This window comes from Lepisma saccharinum, chromosome 16, assembly GCF_977018435.1.
Source record: "Lepisma saccharinum chromosome 16, izLepSacc3.1, whole genome shotgun sequence".
NCBI lineage: Eukaryota > Metazoa > Arthropoda > Insecta > Zygentoma > Lepismatidae > Lepisma > Lepisma saccharinum.
The window spans coordinates 21,367,298-21,388,811 of NC_139244.1; the positions used below are offsets into that span (position 1 = coordinate 21,367,298).

Below are 21,514 nucleotides of genomic sequence, written 5' to 3' on the forward strand. Positions count from 1 at the left end.
CCCGATCTCTTGAAGGTCATTTACTTTGCTGAACGCAAATCTGTTATGCACAACTGCAGTGTGTTTTCATGGCTGCATTTTCCCCGTCACGATCCTGTCCAATTCCCATAAGTTATTGCCTATTCTAGGTTTGAGTATGAGCTACGTTGCTTATTATATAGATCTTGAGTGTTAACACGTGCTTGTCAAATGGTCGCTTATGATTTGTTCCCATCTGTGTGTCCTCCATAGAGGCAGGTCGTAAAAATTCAGCGCTCCCTTTCCTTCTCCTGAATGCGCCTATAATTCTTTTGATAGAATCCTTCTGGTGGGTGGTCTTCCGTGGCATTTTCATTTCTTCATACCAGTGTGCTTGATCTCCATCTGCCGTCCTTCATTCTGGCGATATGACCTGCCCTTCGTCCAGTGCTGTTGGAGCTTCTTTCACGTACTTCGTTTATTTTTCTGATGGTTGTGTGTTGCTTCGTCAAATGGGCCGTTTCCTTCCCGAAGCTCTTACGGAATCTTTTATCCATTTTGATTGGGGTCCATTTCTCACTACCCTATGTGAGATAAAGAGATCGTGTGGCTCTCCAAACCATCTCATCTTGTTTTATCTTCACCTCCTGTTAGAAAATAGTACCTTATCATGGAAACACTTGATCTCAGAGCTATTCTACAGCAATCAGGGACCACACTCGTAAGAACGATACACATTTCCCCCGGTATTTGTCGTAACCTTGGCTTATATTTCCTTGATGTAACGTTGCCAGATATGTCGGGAAAGGATCCTAGAAAGAATTCGACGTGTTTGACAGGGCATGTGTGAATCTGGTAACAGGTTCCTTTTGCACTTCAACGCACCGTCCCGCAACACGACAATCGTCAAGGCGTCTTTGGCCAAACAAAGTGTGACTATTTGACCACCCTCAATATTCGCCAGACTTAGCATGTGCTGATTACGTTTCGATTTCCGATATCCAGAAAGCTGTGACGAGGACTTTTGCAGATATTTACTTCATTTCCCTAGTTTTCATTGAATGATGTTGTATCTATTTGCAGGACAAACATTCGAACAATGATTTCTCTAAACATTTGGTAATTTTTCTGTGATCGTAGCAGGCCCATCATCTTACCTTCACTAGGGCCTCCCCGGAGGCGCAGTGGAAGCGTTTCCGCCTTGTAATCAAGGGGTCCCGGGTTCGATGCCCGGTGGAGGCACATAGTGGTTCGAATCCCACTTTAAACTGTAGGGCCAGTCCCAATTAGCCTTACTGTGCATAAAGTGGACTTAAAGCACCAAACCAATCAACTTATCTTCACTTAATCTTGTCATGAAAGTAACACAACAGAAAGCATGGTTCCGCGTGTACGCTGTACTTCTCTACTGCCCCATTTCTCTCATAACTCCTGTTGATTCTAGGAACAGTAACTACAGTGCAGCTGTTCAGGTAGGAGCCGTGACGGAATTTCTCAGAAATCCACTCTCTTTTTTCTTATATACTTCAGTGATTTATTCTTATTAATGCGCATATTGCACATGTTTTGGCTACAGAAAATTCTGACTATACTAATCAGAGATGCAACAGGCTTATTTGCAACGTCCTCCTGTTGGACACCAGTCACAAAGTTAGTCCGCAACTCCTTATGTCTGGAACATGAGACTTTTTATCACTCATCAGTGCTTGCTGGGTAGAAAGGAAACACAACATGGTTTTCAAAGTTAAACGCAGTTTTATAATCACTTATATTTCATAATCACGTATATTTCCTATCGTATGTGGACTTAAAAGCAATGTACAGATTTACTTACGTTTCTTTGTTTTGCCTGAAGAGACGTAAAGAACAATTCTATAGCATATCAAATCACAATCACTAAACACAAATGCATATAGAATTAACATTGGACAAGACAAACATAATTGATTGATTGATTGATTTAGTTTATTTTACTTCGCGTTTTGTGCCTCTTGGCTAATTTGCGAAGATGGGGATGAGTGATGAAATGATGAAATTGATGAATGGACATTCACAAACAACCAAGCCCGACCAGGATTCGAACCCGGGACCCTTGGCGTCGCAGCGCGATGTGCTAACCACTCGGCCACAGGGTCGGGCAAGACAAACATAAATACACGAAAGTTTCTGTACCTAATTATTATTTTCGAGTATCGCTAGAAAGAAACGAAATTAATGCCAATCATTAACACTATTCTGGCATTCCATTAACCATTACCACGTTCCTGTTGATTCCTCACCTTCACCTGTTTTTCAACGCAGTCTGTCTTCCGGTGAAAACATTCAGGCGGGTTCACTTCCATTGCTGAGATGGGAAAGTGACGTCAACACAAACAGATTATGACGTGTTTCTAAACATATGTACAAGTTCCAACCACAACTGTACCAATCTAACTATAGTTGTCTGTGACATCTTGCACATTATTAGAATTAAGTAACATTTAAAAAGGGTAACATTTTACAAATATAAAACCTTAAACACTCAGGTTCGTTACATATACAAGAATTGGGCAGTCTAATAGAGTTAATCCATAGATATTAGGAAGTTTAGCGGAGTTAATCTACAGGCATTAGGGAGTCTAGAATAGAGTTAATCCACAGGCATTAAGTACTCTACTAGGGTTAATCCACAGACATTAGGTAGTCTAGTAGAGTTAATCCACAGGCATTAGGTAGACTAGTAGAGTTAATCCACATGCATTAGGAAGTGTAGTAGAGTTAATCCATAGGCATTAGGGATTCTAGTAGAGTTAATCCATAGGCATTAGGTAGTCTAGTAGAGTTAATCCACATGCATTAGGAAGTGTAGTAGAGTTAATCCATAGGCATTAGGGATTCTAGTAGAGTTAATCCACAGGCATTATGAAGTCTAGTAGGATTATTTCACAGGCATTAGGTAGTCTAATAGAGTTAATCCACAGGCATTAGGTCGTCTATTAGAGTTAATCCACAGGCATTAGGTTGTCTAGTAGAGTTACTTCACAGACATTAGGTCGTCTAGTAGAGTTAATCCACAGGCATTAGGTAGTCTAGTAGAGTTACTCCACAGGCATTAGGTCGTCTATTAGAGTTAATCTACAGGCATTAGGGAGTCTAGAATAGAGTTAATCCACAGGCATTAGGTACTCTACTAGGGTTAATCCACAGACATTAGGTTGTCTAGTAGAGTTAATTCACAGGCATTAGGTAGTCTAGTAGAGTTAATCCACAGGCATTAGGTAGTCTAGTAGAGTTAATCCACAGGCATTACGGAACCAGCGGAGCAAATTTGCAGGAATTAGCTGGGGAGTAACTAATATGCTTGCAAGTATACGAATTAGGTACCATCTTAAAAATCATGGATTCTCGCACGCCTATTTGGATGAAATTAACCAGCACAAAGAACATTCCGCAATTGTGTTGTGTAAATTTCAGTTCAGTAGGAATATGGCAAGTTGACAAGGAGGAGCATAGTGGCTAATCCTATCGCCTTTTAATCAATGGGTCTCGGGTTCGATTCGTGGTGGAGCCAACAGCGCTACCATTACGCCATCTTGGACGACCAGTAGAATCTAGTAGAGTTATTATTCTCCAGAGGTTATGGAGTGAGTATAGTAGAATTAACCTGCATAAATTCGGGAACCTCTTTAACTTTATCGAGCTTGTCACTTTAAGTGAACAAGACCGTGTTTACATGGCGCAAGATAAGTTCCCTTTTTATGTCTCTATTTGCGCAGAGGAAGCAAAACGCGTCTTCAAATATTTGCTTCGGTCATTACCCAGTATATGAAATGTAACGGCGTCTGCTTTATCTCTTGCTTGCACTCTGAATGAGCGAGCTTTTTCCATAATTCTCACCATCTCGCCCCTAAACTTTGTTCATCAGAGTCTCTGGAAAAAAAAAAAACTGGTCTCCTCTCAGTTGGATCGCTGCCCGCTAATTTCGGAGCTTTATCAGGCGAAAGGGTTAAAAGGGAGAGAGTGCTCCCTGCAGCATGAATCGATTTGGTAGCTCTCGTTTGAGAGAGTGTGTGTGTGTTCGTTCCCAAGACAGCAGCAGGTGGACTCATTTATCTCTTGCGTTTGAGCAAGTGTTAAATATATTTACAGTTCTCGGAAACAGGCATATCTGTATTTTTGTTCATTTTTTTCATAACGAGAAACTAAAGCAGATGTTCAGTGGGGAGAAGTGCTAACAACGGAATGTTGTTGCTGAATCCTTAGCTCAGAAACTACAATGATGTACGGAGCCAAAAAGTGACTTTGGTTTTCCTTTCATCTATGATTATTTTTGGAAACCGTGAAATATATACAATTGAATAGGTATTACCGTGCAGATCCACTTCGATTTATAAATTAGGGAATTTTTCCAAAAGTGTCCCTGTATGAAGCTACTCTGGGATTCACCAAGCCTCTAGTAATTAGGTATCTGGAGGTACCCCTTGGAGGTAAGGACGACCAGAGCGTAGTACGGATTACACCACCTCCACAGATGTCCGTGATTGTGAATGTGTGGGTACCTACCTCCATATCCCCCTGTATGCCTTCACGTCATATTGCAGGGTTGCTTTACCTACCTGTATGTATGTTTGTTTGTGTATATATAAAGCTGCACATATATAATGGTCTCAGTGCCACCTTGATGGCCTTGTAGTAACGTCGTCGCCTTGTAACCAAAGGTTACCCGGTGGAGGCACATATACAGTGGATCGGATCCCACTTTAAACTATAGCTCGAGTCCCGATTAGCCTATCTGTGCACAAGGTGGACTTTAAAAACAACTCAAACAATATAATGGTCTCTGAACTTCGTACCAAAACAGCAAGAAAACAAGTGCGTTGGCGTTCGAGTTGTGCCATAAAAAGGCTTACAGTTGGAAACACTGATGTCAGTGTATATCTCATATCTCCGTACCAATAAGGCTCTATGCAGTTGTACTTTACACAGCGCAACGATTCGTTTTCCAGGTTTGCTTTATTAAGGCTTTTTAATGAAAGTTCATCTGGTCTTGCGAGTCTCTCTGATAACGTGGTGGCCAACCCTCTCTCCTTTCAATCAAGGGGTCTCGGGTTCAATTCCCGACGGAGGCATGTTACCCAGCGGTTCCTATCCCACTTTAAACTATAAGTCCAGCTCAAATCAGCTTGTATGGGCATGAAGTTGACTTAAAAACACAATAATTTACCGTCTGGACTTACCTCTTCAAGGAAGTCTTAAAAATGCCCTGCATTTTCAAGAACACGGCTATATTCTAAAATCAGAAAGAAATGATATTTTAAAGAGATTTTGGTAAGTTTCATTTGAACAGAAAGTTCCGCTATAGTTGATCTGTACTTTCAAACCGAAAAGTTCGTATTATTTCTCCACTTTGGAGGCGTGGCATAATTTTCTCTGTGGCTATTGGCTGTCGCATTTTACCACTCAGATATATACCCGTTTAAGAAACTCTCTCAAGATTCACAACTGATTAACACCTGGATCAACGACAATGAAAACCAATGAAGATAATAGATCGGGGACGATCGGTGGCTGCCCGAGAAAGCACGAGGTCTCACGAGAGCGACCGAAAAGATCTGATCAAAAACTCGAACAACGTATAATCTTCCGAGAGACGCGTTACATTCTTCTATTGTTTCGTGGACTACAAATCCAGAACTAGGCGAAGAAACGGGCTCTGTGTGTCCATCAGCGAATACAAAAACACATCTCCTTTGTTTACGAGCCCGAGCTCTCCGTTAGTATGAATTGGCAGCCGCTAAGTGGATGGCAACAGTGTATTATTTGAAATTCCTGCGTTGGGTGTCTTCCAAGACAATCAAATATTTACAAAAGTGGCAATTGTTTGCTATTTCGTGTGCTACTTCTAGACAGTGATTAACTTTGAGAGATTCTTTCTTTTTGCTGACTGTGTTCGTGATCTCAAATTAAAGCCTTCCATGTTCCAATTTTGTTACGTATTGATTTTTATCGAGGGTAGTATAGTCATATTTTTCAGCATGAAAGAGACAGATTAGTCATATTTGTATTGTAAAGATCATAGCTGTCGGCTTTGGTGTGTGTGGGGGGAGGGGTGACAAGGTAAAATTTGCCCGCCTTTCAAATACATCACGAGCTGCTTGCATATAGTGTATACATATAAATATTGTTTTTTTCTATCTTACCCCTAAAATTTCTTCGAGAATTGTGAGAGTAAATTAAAAATAGTATATGGCGATATTGCTTTTCCCGCGACATGGCTGGGGTATCTTCTATCCAAGATTGGCTTTTACGACGAAACTCCTTTCTGATATCGACTGAAAAAGTGGGCCGGCAGAATGTAAACATACCGGGGAATCAAGATTTAACGTGTTCACGGCAGTCCCAAAACGAAAGTGTGGTGTGCTCTCATGAGAAAAGTTGCCTTCTACCCATGATTTGCCTTGAAGATTTTACGCAACCAAAGCATTTTTTTGTTTGTTTGTTTTGTTGGTTCTGTCACGCCTGACATCTGGAGAGAATCGTGGGGGGGGGGGGGGGTAGATGTTCAGCTAGATACTAAGAGACTAAGAGCTATAAGCAAGAAACGATGAGTGACATGCGACAAAGGTGTTTCATACCGAAGTGACAAACGACGTGGGCTCTCAGGTCTATAAAGAAAAGCACTCATTGCCAGGGTGGATAAAAATCTCATTTTTATGGATTTAAATCGATTTTTTTTAAAAAACATGCTTAAAATTGCTTGCATGGTTATTGGCACTATGCACATAGATATATATTTTTTATAGATAGGTTTTTTCTAGTAAATGGCCCTGTAAAACATTTGAACCGTTTTGATTAAAGCAAATAAAAAAATATACGTAAACATACATTTTTCTGTTTCTAATACTGTAACTACTATGGAAATATTTATTGAGTTTGTTAATGAAACCAATAATAATTTCAGTTGTTTTTCATCCAGTGAAACTAAAACATTCTGGATGTACTCTATAATTGTAACTAAAAATATTAACTTAAATATTTTTATGGTCTTTGTTACCTGAATTTTGGAGATTTTTTTAATGATAGTTCGAAAAATGTCAGCTGCCATGTTTATTTACAGGTTAATGATATTGACGCTATTTATGGTTTAACATGATTAGTATTTTGTATATTTTTATACACAAAATGTTAGATAATTCTAGCGCATAAAATTATTGAATTTTAAATCAAGAGAAATCCTGTGTTTACATTTCCTTTCGTATGAGCTTCACACCATCAGTACATACATTTTACTTCCTTTAATTTCCTATCTTAGAACCTAATAATCACCATTAAATGATTACGAGAGTCGTGTACTTTCTCCAAAAGTGTTTCTGATATCTATAAAATGCTTATGTACATTATTCTATAAATTATTTATGTAGAGTGATTTAAATCAACCTGATTTAAATCAGTCCATTCTGCTCACTGCGCATGCTCAACCAACAGACCGAAGCAGCGCCTGTATTTTATCGTGTTACTTCGGTACGAAAGTTTGCTTTTATTTCTGTAGGTTCGTTTGTAAGTAACAAGTGTCGCTTGTCACTTCGGTCTGAAAGCTCCAACAAGGGCATACATGAAAGTATGTCTATTTTTTTTAAACGGAAGCTTAGAGAGTGTTTCCTCTCGTTTGTACAATTTTGTTCTAGTACAGGGTGGCTACTCACAGGGAATTCTGCGTGAATTATTGGCTACAGGAATTATCCGTGAATTTTTCTCCGTAGACATGAAAATTGCAACTTTTATTATTTCAAATCCCATTGAATTTATACATATTTATAAGCACCCATCAGGCACGTATCTAGAAATATATTTCGGGTGTGGTCCAAACCAAGTGTCTCAGGAATAATAATAATAATAATAATAATAATAAATATATTGCAATTATTACATGAATAGGTAAATATACCGAATAAGAATAGTGATAGAACAGCACGTAGTTATTCAGGGGCACCGACTTGTCAAAATTATTGGGGGGCTCTGATCACTGAAATAAATTAATGAATGACTCACTCACTCCTTTTTTAAAGTTTTGGCCTCAGTGTTCGGAATCTCGTAAAAACCCATGAATTCCTCAAAAATATTAAAATTTTTATTTACAGTTCGAATGCAAAATGTCAATTGTTCACTGATGGATATGTCACAAGTTTCGTCAACCATAATAGCAAAATATTCCCGACTTTTAATATCTGCTACCACGGAGCGCAAAACAGATTCTCTCTAATATATCAATTATCTCGTTCTGAATGTCATGTGAGAGCCATTTGTAGCCCGAACGTCCCATCCACTCTCCTAGTTCATGCACATCTTCTTTTGAAACTCTTTTTAGTAAAAATGTTAACAATACTCATAATTATATACTTAGTATATAGCAATAAGTCATGTGTTTTGCTGTCTCTGGTCATAGCCCCCCCCCCCCCAAAGTTGATGGTTTAGCGGTCTCAGCCCCCAAAGTTGATGGTCTAGAACATTTCAAATGTGTATTTAAAGTTAAGTTCATGTGGCACAATTCAGAGTAAACTTTACAAGAGAAGCAAAATAATACATTAGATCCTCTTAAGCAAAATTATTTGGGGGGGCTCTGCCCTTACATCGTCAACATTGGGGGATGTGGGGCTCGAGCCCCCCCAAGCCCCATGGAGTCGGCGCCTATGTATTTATTATAGGCATAATTTGTATAAAAACAAGTGGCCTGCCAAAAAAATTAATATCAAATAGATGAACAAGTGAATACAAATTGAATGAAAAGGGATGCTAGATCCAGTTAGCGAAACGTAAAGTTCCTGATTAATATTTTACACATATTATCTTGTGTGCAAGCATAAATCTTGGGTACTACCCTTCAAAGCCGTATGATCCCAATACAATCCTTGCCATCCAAATTAGTTCATCGATTACACAATAAATGCTAAACAAATATATTTTCATTATTTAATTTTAGTACTCGGTAAGTCTTTGGGCGGTGGTCCGGACCCCCCCCCCCATCCCTCTAAATACGTCATTCGTGCCCATGTAGATGTAACCATGGCTAAGTGGTATAGAAGGCCACCACAGCCTTAACTTTCTTTTTCTTCCTCGATAGATATAAAAGCTAAACTGTGAGAAACTTGCCATGGAAAATAATGGCGAAATATATTAAATCATGTCTTCGCGGAACTGAAACCGTTGGAACTCCACTGGCGCTTTCCTCCGTGGGGACAATTCGTCCATATTTTACCGCAACAGACTAGAGAAACATGTGCTAACCGCTCAAATCTCTATGAATCGACATTCCTTAACTCTCCGTACACACAACTCAGTCTTATTTAGAAACTGGCCCCCTCTTGAGATTTTGTGTCCCCCTTTCGCAGTCTCTTAGTTGGGATTTTGCCATGGGTTCTTTTTTATCGACCCCGCACCGCAAATTAAGGCAAACTGGTGCCTTGCGCTATTCATAGCCCCCCCGGACGAGCGGTTTGCTTCACAAACATGGATCTCTTACCGGAGGCTGCGGCTTGACTCATCAAGGCCATTCATCCCTTATCCCCCTCCCCCCTTTCTCCCCGCTTGGCTCTTGTCGGGCAAGAAGATGCGGTTATTATCAATTCAGGGGGATTGTTTCCTCCGTGGTGCGGCTGGAACTGCAGGTTCATTAAGCATTCATGATTACGTTTCCCACCTATCCTACGTTTACATCATTTCAACCATAAATAGCCCGTTTGTAGTGCAATTTCGACTCATTGTAATATTATTTTACCGGTCCTCGGAAATGTCGTAGGTAGGCGTCATAATCCAGTAAATTAAAAGCGCCAAAGTTGACATGAACTTCATATAAGAGAGGAAACCGCCGTGGTCTCGACTGTAGGGCGTCTGACTGCCACGCAGGAGACCGGGTCGGAATTTAGCATATAGCCGCTCTGGAGATCACCCAACCTCAAATTAATGGGCACCTGGAGGTAACTCTGGAGGTAAAGGCAACTGGAGCGTGGTGTCCTGCCCCCACATCCTCCTACATACACCTCATGTTATGTAGCTACATTAAAGTGTGGTTTGGTTTATATTTTCATGGGGACATTTTCATTGTTTTAAGTCATGAATTCATTTCTTGTCAAAGCCAGAGGCTAAGCTTATATATATAAGAAATCAAACATTAAAAAGAGATTTACATGGTGAGTCAAATATCAGAGATCATAGGACTAATGGATTAATCGTACGTCAGTGGCTGGATGACCAGTTTCCAGGGAGGTGGATATGTCGGTAAGGACCCGTTGATTGGCCCACGAGGTCCCCTCACCTCGCACCAATGGATTACTTACTACTTATGGGATCACCTGATGGCAATGGTTCATTCCACCCAGATTCGCGACTTACACCATCTGCAAGGGAGGATAACGGAATGTGCCGTGCAAATACCGCCTACGACAATCCTCAATGTCCTGAAGAACTGGGAGCGTCGTCTGAACATGATCCATTGTGAGCGTATCATACAAACAATATAAGCTGAAGTTAATAACACTATGGTTCCTGACTTTCGACTCACCCTGTATATGATGCGAAACGTAATTTATTGTTTCTTTCCCTTACTTTATTTCTAACGGTGTTGGGCTGGTAAGGACAATGAAAGTATGGACAAGGGTGATCTAACAGGTAGTAAATTAACTAAGATTTAGAATATATAGATGCGACAGCACCTTGGATATTTGCCTCTGCCAAGTCAAGCAAGGACAAGACCCTTATCGGAAATGGAGCAACTGGCAGTGTTCATCGATTAAACAAAGTATTCTGATGAAAACGTATCGTGCGGAGATGTGAATTTATTAAGTGCAGGTTTGCGAACAGTCCTTCACTTGTACACATTCGGTTGTTTATTTTAGCTTGCTTTTTTTAATGTTTACGTTGACTTCTATAACTCGTAACAAATCCTTTTGAAGTGAAGCAAAGACTATTTTCACGAAACTGCTTCATTGCTTTCCATGTGTAGCCGTCTCCCCTGTTTTCCCACTGGATTCGCCCAATTGGCGCATGCGCGCTAGCGTGCACGGTCGTGGCCAACACATATGGACTGTGGCATATCCACAGTGAGTCTCTCCATACCTGGGGTAAACGCTGAAGGCCACTTAAAACACCCGAGGACAAGACGCGAAACAGCATGCAACCCCACAGAAGATTCTCCTGCATGTGGATCTAGACATCACTATTAGTTAGGTTTATGGCGCGGTTTCGAGATTGTGCTACGAGGAAGATATGTTGGCATGTGTGTGTCTTCTTGAGAGACACCTTACGTCCGAACAGGTTGTTGCTGTATTTTGTCGTCACATGTGTATGAGACCGCACATTTTCTAGTAAGCAAATCCCGTCGTTGAAGTTACAATCGCTAAGCTATTGACCATGCCGTATATCTTTATAATTTCCTACAAACCTCACTCCGGAAGCCACTGGAAATTTCTCAAAGTCTTTTCAACATATTTATCATTTTTCCATGTTGCTTGATTTTATTGTTTTCTTTTACTTCCCTTTTCTGCCACTTTTGCCTAATCGCGAAGATGAGGATGATTGGTGATAAAATGAGATTGATCTCAAACATATATGGACGACACAATACGAGCTCCACTGAGGATTGTACTTGCTGTGAGCCTAGTTATTCTGCAAACTGCAGTGCAGGGTATACTTCGTGGAAGGGAGGTTGACATTTGGGATGTCTTGGGAAAGGGTCACCCCGTTTTGATATACATACTTGTGCAGACAGTAACTTCACGATATGTTACATATTCCATATTTCCCCGCATAATTATACAGGGAAAGTGCTGGTCTTCTTTCTCTCGTGATTAATCTTGTGGATAATGAAGTTGTATTAGATGATACACGCATCCGTTGTCAACCATCATCAGCTTCCAATTGTTAACTGTCTGAATCAATACCCCATTATGGAACGTGAAATATGAGCCACGTCATTAGAGCTGTCCAGTGTGCCTTCGGAACGAATGCCCTCTGGTCTCTAATGTAGCAGCCGTGACTTCAACGCAGTGCTGGAATGAGCCGTTTAGACAGTGGCATCTTACAGAGAGAGTCATTGCACAGTGTACAAGGGCGTGCAATAAGTTTTGCACAGATGGTTATAATATTTTTATTAGTTGCAATATGATGATGAAATTTTAGGTGAACATACTTTGATCCTTTGGCTAGAAGACCATGACACTCAATGTAGCCTCCATCTGCTGTGACGCATCTCGTCCAATGTTCTTTCCATGCTTTGAATGCACTTTGGTAAAATTCAGGTGGCTGACTTTTACACCATTGTTTCACAGAAATGAGGTCCTTGTCACTGTCGAATGTTTTTCGCCTCAGGTGGTCCTTCAGACGACCAAACAGGAAGAATTCCTAAAATTTCATCATCATATTGCAACTAATAAATATATTATGACCATATGTGCAAAACTTATTGAGCGCCCTTTGTATATGGAATGTGAGTTACTCTGTTAGTCAGTTGTCTCAAAATTAGATAAAAATGGTTTGAAAGACCATATGTTTACCTGCCACATGTCGAACATCGACTAGAGATAAAGTGATTGTAGATAAACATTAAAGAGAATTGTGAATTGACAAAGAATCCATAAGAAGGAGAATAAAGCATGATACAGTCCGTATGCGTTAAGCTTGACCATTGCGCTAAGTGGACGATTCCATTGGTGAGATAGGGGCCATGGCTGCAAGTGGAACGTAGACGATGAAGCAATTTCCGTGTGTTACCTCAAAAGTGTTACGAGTTGTATCAGTCATTGGTAATAAACAACCGAATTCATAGAAGAAAAATACTGTCCTCAAACATAGACTTGCATCGCGCAAGTACGAACTCACCCTTTCGCACTTGGATTCGCCTACTCGATCTATGCGCGTCTTCCATCGTCGAACAGTACATCACTCTGATTGAAAGATCCTATTGGTCGACCATAGGGAGGGATGCTAAATGACTATGGATAGACATAGAAAAGAGAGAAATGAGTCATTCTGAGACCCTAAACATGTCCCAAGGTAGGAAATATAAACCCAAATTAACAACGCTATCATTCTCCTTGCAATAATAATAATAGTAATTATTATTTCCTATATTAATAGGGTTACAATTAAGCCGAACAATTTTTCATTTAATACATTCTTAATACTAGTAATGGGTTGATGCCCTATATTAGCAAACTATTTTATTTCACAAGTAATCAATAATTTTTAAACATCCCTCGTATATAAGAAATGTAGAGGGGTGTAAGGGGTGACCTTTCACTTAGTACTCCCTGGAATGCATTTTGCAGACTAACGAGGCTCTGGCGACTGGCTCTATCCTATACCTTTGTTTTGTCGTTATCTGTGCTGAATGCCCCTTTACAGCCTCAGCTTTTAACTGAAGTCAGAATATTCTAATATTTTTTACACGACACAATAATTATGTTATTTTAGTTATGATAAAGGGCTGAACCCCGTATAAGTGACGGGTTCAAAATAACCTAAGTGCTGACGCACCCAAAAATTTAAATTCAAATCAAAATAAGAAACGTAGAAGTGTTTGGAGACCTATATGATGTAGGCGAGTGAAGACGATGACTTAGAATCGTTGGGATGGATTCGAACCCAGGAACACTGTTTTGCAGCGCTCCGTTCTAACAGCTACAGAACGTGAGTCTTAGTGTTATCTTCTATCAATTAATTTTATCAGTACCATCCCTTACGCCTGTCTAGGAAAGGGAATAAATTTACATTCTACTCACGTCCCCTTACGTGAATAGAATCGAGTGCCTCGTTTACGAAAGTGACGGCATCAACTTTCTCCAGCGTGCAGGAAAACCTTTCCCTCTCGTCCTTGACTCTATCGTGATTATTGTTGAGGATATTTCGACGAAGGGCTTAAAATATTTCACTGGTAATTGTTAAGGATGTTACGGAATGTTTCATTCGTAAAGACGAAACAGGTTTTACGCCGAAAAGGAGCTTATGAACAAGAATAATAAATTTGCCTTTACGGTATTTACCCTGTAACCGGTTGGATGATATTATGATTATCTTAATAATATTATTACTAACGTATTTATGTTATTAATAATAAATTTTATTATTATTATTATTATTATTACATGTAAGGCACTTAGTTTGAACCCTTCTCGAAATACAGTTCTTTGATTTGTTGTTGTTGTTTTATGCACAGATAGGCTAATCGGGACTGGATCTACAGTTTGAAGTGGAATCTAAGCCACTGTGCCATGTGCCTCCATCGGGTATCGAACCCGGGACCCGTTGGTTACAAGGCGACGACGTTACAATTAAGCTATCGGGCAGGCCCGGGAATTAACAGTTCTGGATGCGTGCCTGGCAGCTATGTCTTCCATCTCTTCCAATCCTGAGCAGCATCGATTCTTCAATATCCTTACCAATTTTCTTCAGGGCCATCTTAATATTGATGTTCCATCCTGTCTTGGCCTTCCCACAGGTCTCTTACCATCAGGTTCCCCGCAAGCTTTTCTATCCTCTCCATTGCATGGTAACAACGCGAGCTTGCTTCAAATCCCGATCAGCGATTCGAAAAGAAAACGACCACGACAAGGTACCGACGAAAAAAAAATAGACCGCTGGTTTGAGTCACGCCACCGCCGCGCCTTGACCTGCATTCCCCGAAAGCCTCTTCTCAAGAGATGCGCGGGACTTTTGCTCCGTGCTGTACATGCGTCGCATTCTCCCCCTTCGGCGTGCCAAGGCAACACTTGGACGCCCCTGCGGAGCACCCAGGGCTGTCGGTGCGGAGTCTCGGTGGTTTGGGACCGAGAGGGATAATTCCGTACCTCGCGCCTACCTGCTTCCCGAGTGGGAATTGTCACAGTCGCCGCTCGACCCGGCGGTCGTTCTCGCACGTGAGTTCGCGTTTCTGTTAAGTTCGCATCTATTTTTTTTTCACCGTTAAGCTCATTCGTGCTGGTGCGTGTGTCGTCCGGTTATTGTTATAGTATTGTTAAACTTGTGTGCAAAAGCATTGTTCTTCCGTGCCACTGGGAAACAGTGAAACTGAAGTGTTGTGCAATCCGGGATAACTCGCTATACTCACTGCTGCTTGGGACAAACCATCGTAAGGTAAGAAGCCATTAGAATATGGACTGGAGAACGATATGCACCGTATTTGCCGGCGTATAAGACACAATTGTTTCCTTGAAAAACAGGGTACATCTTATGTCAGTTTTCGATTACCTCCATTTCTGGATTTTTTTCTCTGTTCTGAGTTAGACTTTTTTTTTCTTGCTTCCTTGCGGATTGTGACGAAGAAGATTAAAATGTATTAATTCCTAGTTATATTAATTAAGTTATTTGTTTAAAGTAGATCCACATGTTACTTTATATTTGAAATACTGTAAATTAATTACAAATTCAGTGATATAGCTTTTCCTAAAAAAAAAAAAAATGTGTACAATTAAAGGGGTGCGTTGTATACGCTTTTGAATTGACTCTGTAATTAGTCGTACCTGAAAACGTAGCCTAATTTGCTACGAACGTGGTGAATTGTGTTCGATTGATTGACTAATTGACTGATATGGTCAATTTTACGTCGCTTTTCTGCTGGTTATGACTAATCGCGAAGAGAAAGATGAGTGATTATGTGATGAAACTGAAGAAGGGATGCTCAACACTCCCATACACAGGCTGGAATTCAAACCCGGGAGAATTGTGTTTCAATAGGTGTTGAGAAACTACTGCAGATTTATCTGAGCCTTAGTAACTCAACGTAAGTTGCTCTATAATGAGATGAATCGTGTGGGAAATTGTGTTCCAATGTTATATTAAAACACATCTCTGTACTTATAGCTGATTCTGTAGTGATTACGGCCCTTGCCCTAAAACGTGGCGAATTGTGGGTGTGGTGATGTTATCAAAGTATTATTTTTGTCTGTTTTTATCCTAACTTTCCTAGTACAGACAACAGAATATGGTTCAATATGAAATCGAAAAGTGAACGCCTCAGGAATAAATTGGTTCGTGCCCAGCATATGTCACAAAATTCTTTGAACATTTTTTTTAATCGTCCACTTTACAACGTGTGATTTTTTATCATTATTTAACGACATTTAGTGTGGTTACAATATTTTATTACTAATCAGTTTCAGTGCATTTACCATACAATTTTCTTCATACAAAAATCCTGTCCGTGTATAATTAGTGACATCTGTAAATATTATTGTGCGTTGGGTTCGCACAGACACACAATGAAACTGTCGCGCCGTAGAATAATGAAACCGCATTAAAATACGTTAAGTAATTATGAATTTCCATCATAGAGATTCAATTACGTCAACATTAATTTCATGTAAAATTATTTTAATCTCTCTCTGTTGATTTCATTTTCCCTCATTTTGAAACACAAGTTTCTCGTATGTTTTTCTTCCTTACACTACACGTAATCAGTGTATGTGCGTGCGTGGGTCTGTATATCCGTTACGCAACAGCCCTTCGAGGGCTAGCTTTTCATTGAGTGGCGCGTGGTGACAGCATCGAGTCGCATCACCTTTCTTTCGGGTTTCGGGTTTCGAGATGGGTGCCCGCTACTATTGCTTCAAGAACCTGCCCAACTGTCCGTGTGATGCTGTCTGAACACCGATAGTTTCGGATCTCCCTCCGGGAATCGAATCCGGGAACTCTATAAAAACACCTGCCATCATCATTTATAATGACAACTGATAAAGCCCTCTGCTCGAAACAAATGCACGTATAAAAGCATACTGCGTGTTCCTCATATAAGCTCAGGAGATGACATTTCCAAGAATTGGAAAATTTCTGCATCAAATTTTCCAGTTACAATATGAAATATCATCGTACAGTAATATTCCCAAAAGAATTTACTCACTTTTTGACAAATGCAGTGATTGGCCACATTTCATACTCTATGAGGGAACCTTATACCTCGTAGTGGTAAAAGTTATCACATTGTAATCAAGTGTCTCCAGGTTCCCGAAGGTTGATTTCACCAGGTCAATGGTTCGAACTGCAAGGGGTTTCCCACCGTAAACAAAATGGTAACGAGTTGCAAATTGAAAGGTTTAAGGTTAAACTCCCATCTAGGCAATCTTATTTGCTTTTCTTCACTGATTCGTATCATCATTCCGACATTCATGGCGTTGTTTCAAAGAACTTAGGTTATTTGATTGAATGACTTGGTGTTTTAAGTCCACTTTATGCACAGTATGGCTAATTGGGACTGGACGTACAGTTTAAAGAGGGATCCGAACCACTTTGTGCCTCCACCGGGTATATAATCCATGGCCCCTTGATACAAGGCGACGACGCTACCACTACGCCATCGAGGAGGCCCCAAAGAACTTATAAAAGTAGATGAAAGTAAGAAATTTTGACCTCTTGAAGATTACATTTTCAAATTCTTTCTAACGTTAATCTCCTAATTTAATACAACACGGTTCATGTCCGCTCTTGAGCATTAAGCCTTGCAGCCGGGTGCATAAACAAGTTGAGCTCATTCGAAAATAAGTACAAGGCCTATTGTGTGTCTCAGTAGTTAGATTTCTGTAATGTGTTCGCGGTAAAATGAACCAGGACCGTAGAAACTGTAGGATCCGGTTTCTGGAATCGACGATAGTTTGGTAAATGTCGTTAGTTCCTCGTCCATTCTTATCCGGTTTAGCGTGGAGAAGTAGCAGATAAACGACGTTAAATTATAGCATTGCTAACATAGGCCCTGAAATTTCTCCGACAACGCCGTGTTTCCTTGCACCTATGCAACCTGCTGTGCACTGTTGTAATTTGGGAAGTCGAACTCACAGGAGAACATTGCTCTCTCTGAACATTTCAGTATGTAGGAAAGATCGCCTGCATAACGCAGGGGAAAAATACAAAGAAAATTGGTTTAAAACTGTAGCAGTGAGTAGTTTTTTCAAAGCGTGGCACAAGCGAGTAGGAAATGATGTTTGGGGTTATACGGATTCGATTCCCCTTGGCGAATTAGAAGCAAGGGTTTCATTCGAAACTTTAGTTCTGCTACATATGCCATACACAAAGAGGGCCATAATCCAATCATTGCTTCGCTTTTTGTACATATAAAACACGAAGTTTAGAGAAACCTTTTACTCTTCTAAAACACAGATGTGTCTCGCTGTGTATCTGTGTGTGTGGGAGGAGGGGTATGCATAGGCAAGTGTACATACACGTAAACAAGTGACGTAACTCCATTCAATGCCGTTTTGAGAAAAATACACATTTAGATAACTTAGTATCATGTTTAGCTGTTGGAGGAAAGATATAGTAATGCTTCTGAGAGCAGGAATTTGGCCCTTAGAAGATACTTACCTCTAGCATTGAAATGTTCATAACTCACAGTTCCAAGTTATACATATAACTCAATTTTCATTATATATGGAGTTACGCCACCAGTGCTCTGAAACCCTCGAATATTCATATTGTCCTCGTGAGCATCAGTGGCAGCGGTGGCTCAGTCGGTAACGCGTCTGACTATCATGCTCAAGGTCCCGGGTTCGATCCCCGACCGGAAACTTTTCTAACGTTGGAAGCGGCCCCGGCGCCCACCCAGCGTCGAATAACATACATGGGTACCTGGAGGAAACCCTGGGGGTAAAGGCGGTCAGGGGCGTGATGCTGATCACATCACCCCCACTCACGACCGGATCAAGAAAGTGTGGGGCGTTACCCCCATTACCCCCACACCCCCTATACGCCTTAATGGCGTGGTGCTAAGCACAGGGGAGCACTTTACATTTTTTTACTACCTCGTGACCATCAGAAACAATTTTTCAGTTATATCAAATTTATGACTTGAATATTATAAATTCAATAATCAGTCGAGGATATAAACTTTATTCAAGTTTCGTAGTATTCAAATAGCAAATGTTGTGATAACGATTTCTGATGCTCACACGAGCAACATGGAGATGACCACAACTGTGTGTGTGTGTGTATGTTGTAATTCACACTATGTTTACTTCCGTACCTCGCATCTGTTTTTTAGGAATATGTTATTAAGAGGACATGACATTTTCGCTTTAACAATAACGCTGAAAAAATTCAGGAAACCGAGATATGGTGGGTAAATTTGTGTTGGAAGATTAGAGAAGTTGTTTTTGGTGTTTCGGAACCTCGAAATAATGCGAGTTTGGTTCAGAATAACACCAAATATTACTAACGCGAGGAATGCAAAATAAACAAAAGGTGCTGATTTTGTGTTAAAATCGAGTTTCTCAAAGAAATATTTATTCAGTCTGAAGCACCAAAATGTTTACCTTTCTTCCACGTAGTACAGTCCAGTCACGCACACTGTCGGGTTGTAATGAATACATTGACTTTCAATGGAATCGTTACAATCCAGCAGTGTCCGTGACTGTACATCCCGACTTCAGTTTGCAGACTAACGAGGCTCTGGGCGTCTGGACCTACAGCTAATATAATCCTCTGTTGGTCCTTGTGCGTTTGTGATGGTCCCATCTTTCATTTCATAATATCAGCATCCATTCCCATCGTCGGGAGTGTCAGAAATAGCTATAGAGAAGACGTAATGATCTGGCATCATACGCAAATGTTCTACTGAATTGAATTGGTTTAGTTTACTTCGCTTTTCTGCCACTTTTGGTTAATCGCGAAGATGAGGATGAGTGGTGATGAAATAGATGAAGGGACAATCACAAATAACAGCCATTCCCAGGTCGGGATTCGAACCCGGGACACCTGGCATCGTAGCGCGCTGTGCTATCCACCCCGCCACGGAGGTGGGCACAAATGTTCCGCAAGTGTTGTGAAGCCATTGACTGAGAGCCTTAGAAACTCTGGATAATGCTTGCCAAATTGCTACATCACTCATGCAATCACTTCTACGAACCAGTGCAATCAACGTACGTACTTATGACTTTAATTTAGGACCCATAAGTTTAAAAAAAAATGTGTTGCAACGCTTTTGTAATTTCTTCAGTATAACTGATAAAGCACGATCGCGAAAATTTCCAGCTTCCGGTCCCGCTGCAAGATTTTTCAATCCAAGTTCCCGCCGCCCAAACCCCCGTCGATAGAGCGGGTAATATAAGCGACGCAAACTGTTATTTATTACACGTTGACTTCCTTTCGGCACATGCCGCTACTTCATCCTCCGAAACTTCATCGCCGCGTTCTTATTGGCCGACAACTTTATCGCCGTAGCAGGTGCCGACACGCGGGGAATACATAATGGGCCAACTTCGGAGAGGAGTGAATTGTGACGGTGCATTATAATGATCTCCACGGGGCGGCCCCGCGCAGGGAATCCTGGGAAGCGGAAATTAGAAGCACGTGGTAATGGCCGATCTGCACAACTTCGCAGAACGCTACATTTTTTAGAAGTTTTTTTCCTGGTTAGTGTTTCAAAATAAATGAGGCCTTATTGTTTTTACTTGAGCCGGTTTAATGGGAAATTTAATAACGATGGGAAAGATCTCTGTCAGCATTTCCCAATCTAAGGCCCGCAAAAGTTGCCATGTGTTCCGACGCTATTCGCTGATTTGTTTTAATATAAATCCGAGATCGCCATATTCTCCGAGCCATGAATGTAGTTTCCCCCATTCGATATAATACGTAGCGAGACAGGATTTTCAGTATCTGTAAGTTTCATCCAGTTCACTCTATCAAAGGCTTTCTTCAGATCTGTAAATAATACAAATACTTCCTTTCTGTTTGTTTACATTCAAGTGTGATTCCCAACCGGGGTGCTGCGAGATATTTTAGGGAGATACGAAAAAAGCCAAAAACAAAGACACAAATATTATTAGAAAGTAGGCAAAATTCTGATTCTATTTTATTATGATGTTTTCCCCTTATATTATATTGCAATAAATGAATAACATTAGTACTGGAGTAGGTATTTATTTTACAATAAATTTAACTTCCTCCTGATAACATATTTTACTTCGATTTAAGATTACAAATTGAATCAAAAATTCTAACAAGAGTGCCTCAAGGTTTTAAGCTCATTCCCAAAGGTGCCGTGAACGTAAAAAGATCGTAAATCCCTAATTCAGGGTATGCAGTTATATCTTGGTGCCTTTAAACAATAAACCAGGACATCATTTCCTCGTAATTTCAGTTCCCCCGTTTATTGTGTACTATTTTATTTCATTTATTTGTTTTACCATTTACATGTTTCATCGGTATTTAAGATTACATTAATTTTGATTTATAGCTATATATATATATAAGCTTTATATAGTTTTTTATATAAGTCCCCTGTTTGTTCTGGTTCCAAGAATTATAAAAAAGGTTACAAATTATAAATTGTTAGAAATCCTGGAACACCTGCAATTTCCCAGCGGCCAATATATTTCGAGAATTCCCTTTTCGCAGAAAATTTGACTTAGGCGGGAAATCTGATATAATGCGCCTCTGGACCATTCGGTGAAACGGGAAGATACGGCGTGATACTACGGGTGTGTAGATGTCGGGAGGGGAAGGGGGGGTCGAGCTGATTCGTAGGACTCCCCATAAATTGGCTTCCTTCACTTCAAATTACAAAAAGGCAGAAAACTTCCTTTTTTTGTTAATAATCGATAAA

The 21,514-nt window shown here is 40.4% G+C and overlaps 1 protein-coding gene across 6 annotated transcripts in view; it reads left to right on the top strand.

The window, feature by feature from the left end:
- Positions 1–21,514, top strand: part of Calx (sodium/calcium exchanger 3) — a 647,992-nt gene that overhangs the window by 263,198 nt on the left and 363,280 nt on the right. Inside the window, exon 1 of one of the 6 annotated variants that reach the window (XM_083137852.1) lies at positions 14,819–15,060. The exons of the other annotated variants lie outside the window; for them this stretch is intronic. The gene's annotated coding sequence lies outside the window, so the exon portion shown is untranslated. Of the gene's footprint in view, positions 1–14,818; positions 15,061–21,514 lie in introns of those variants that run through there. 6 annotated transcript variants of the gene reach the window in all.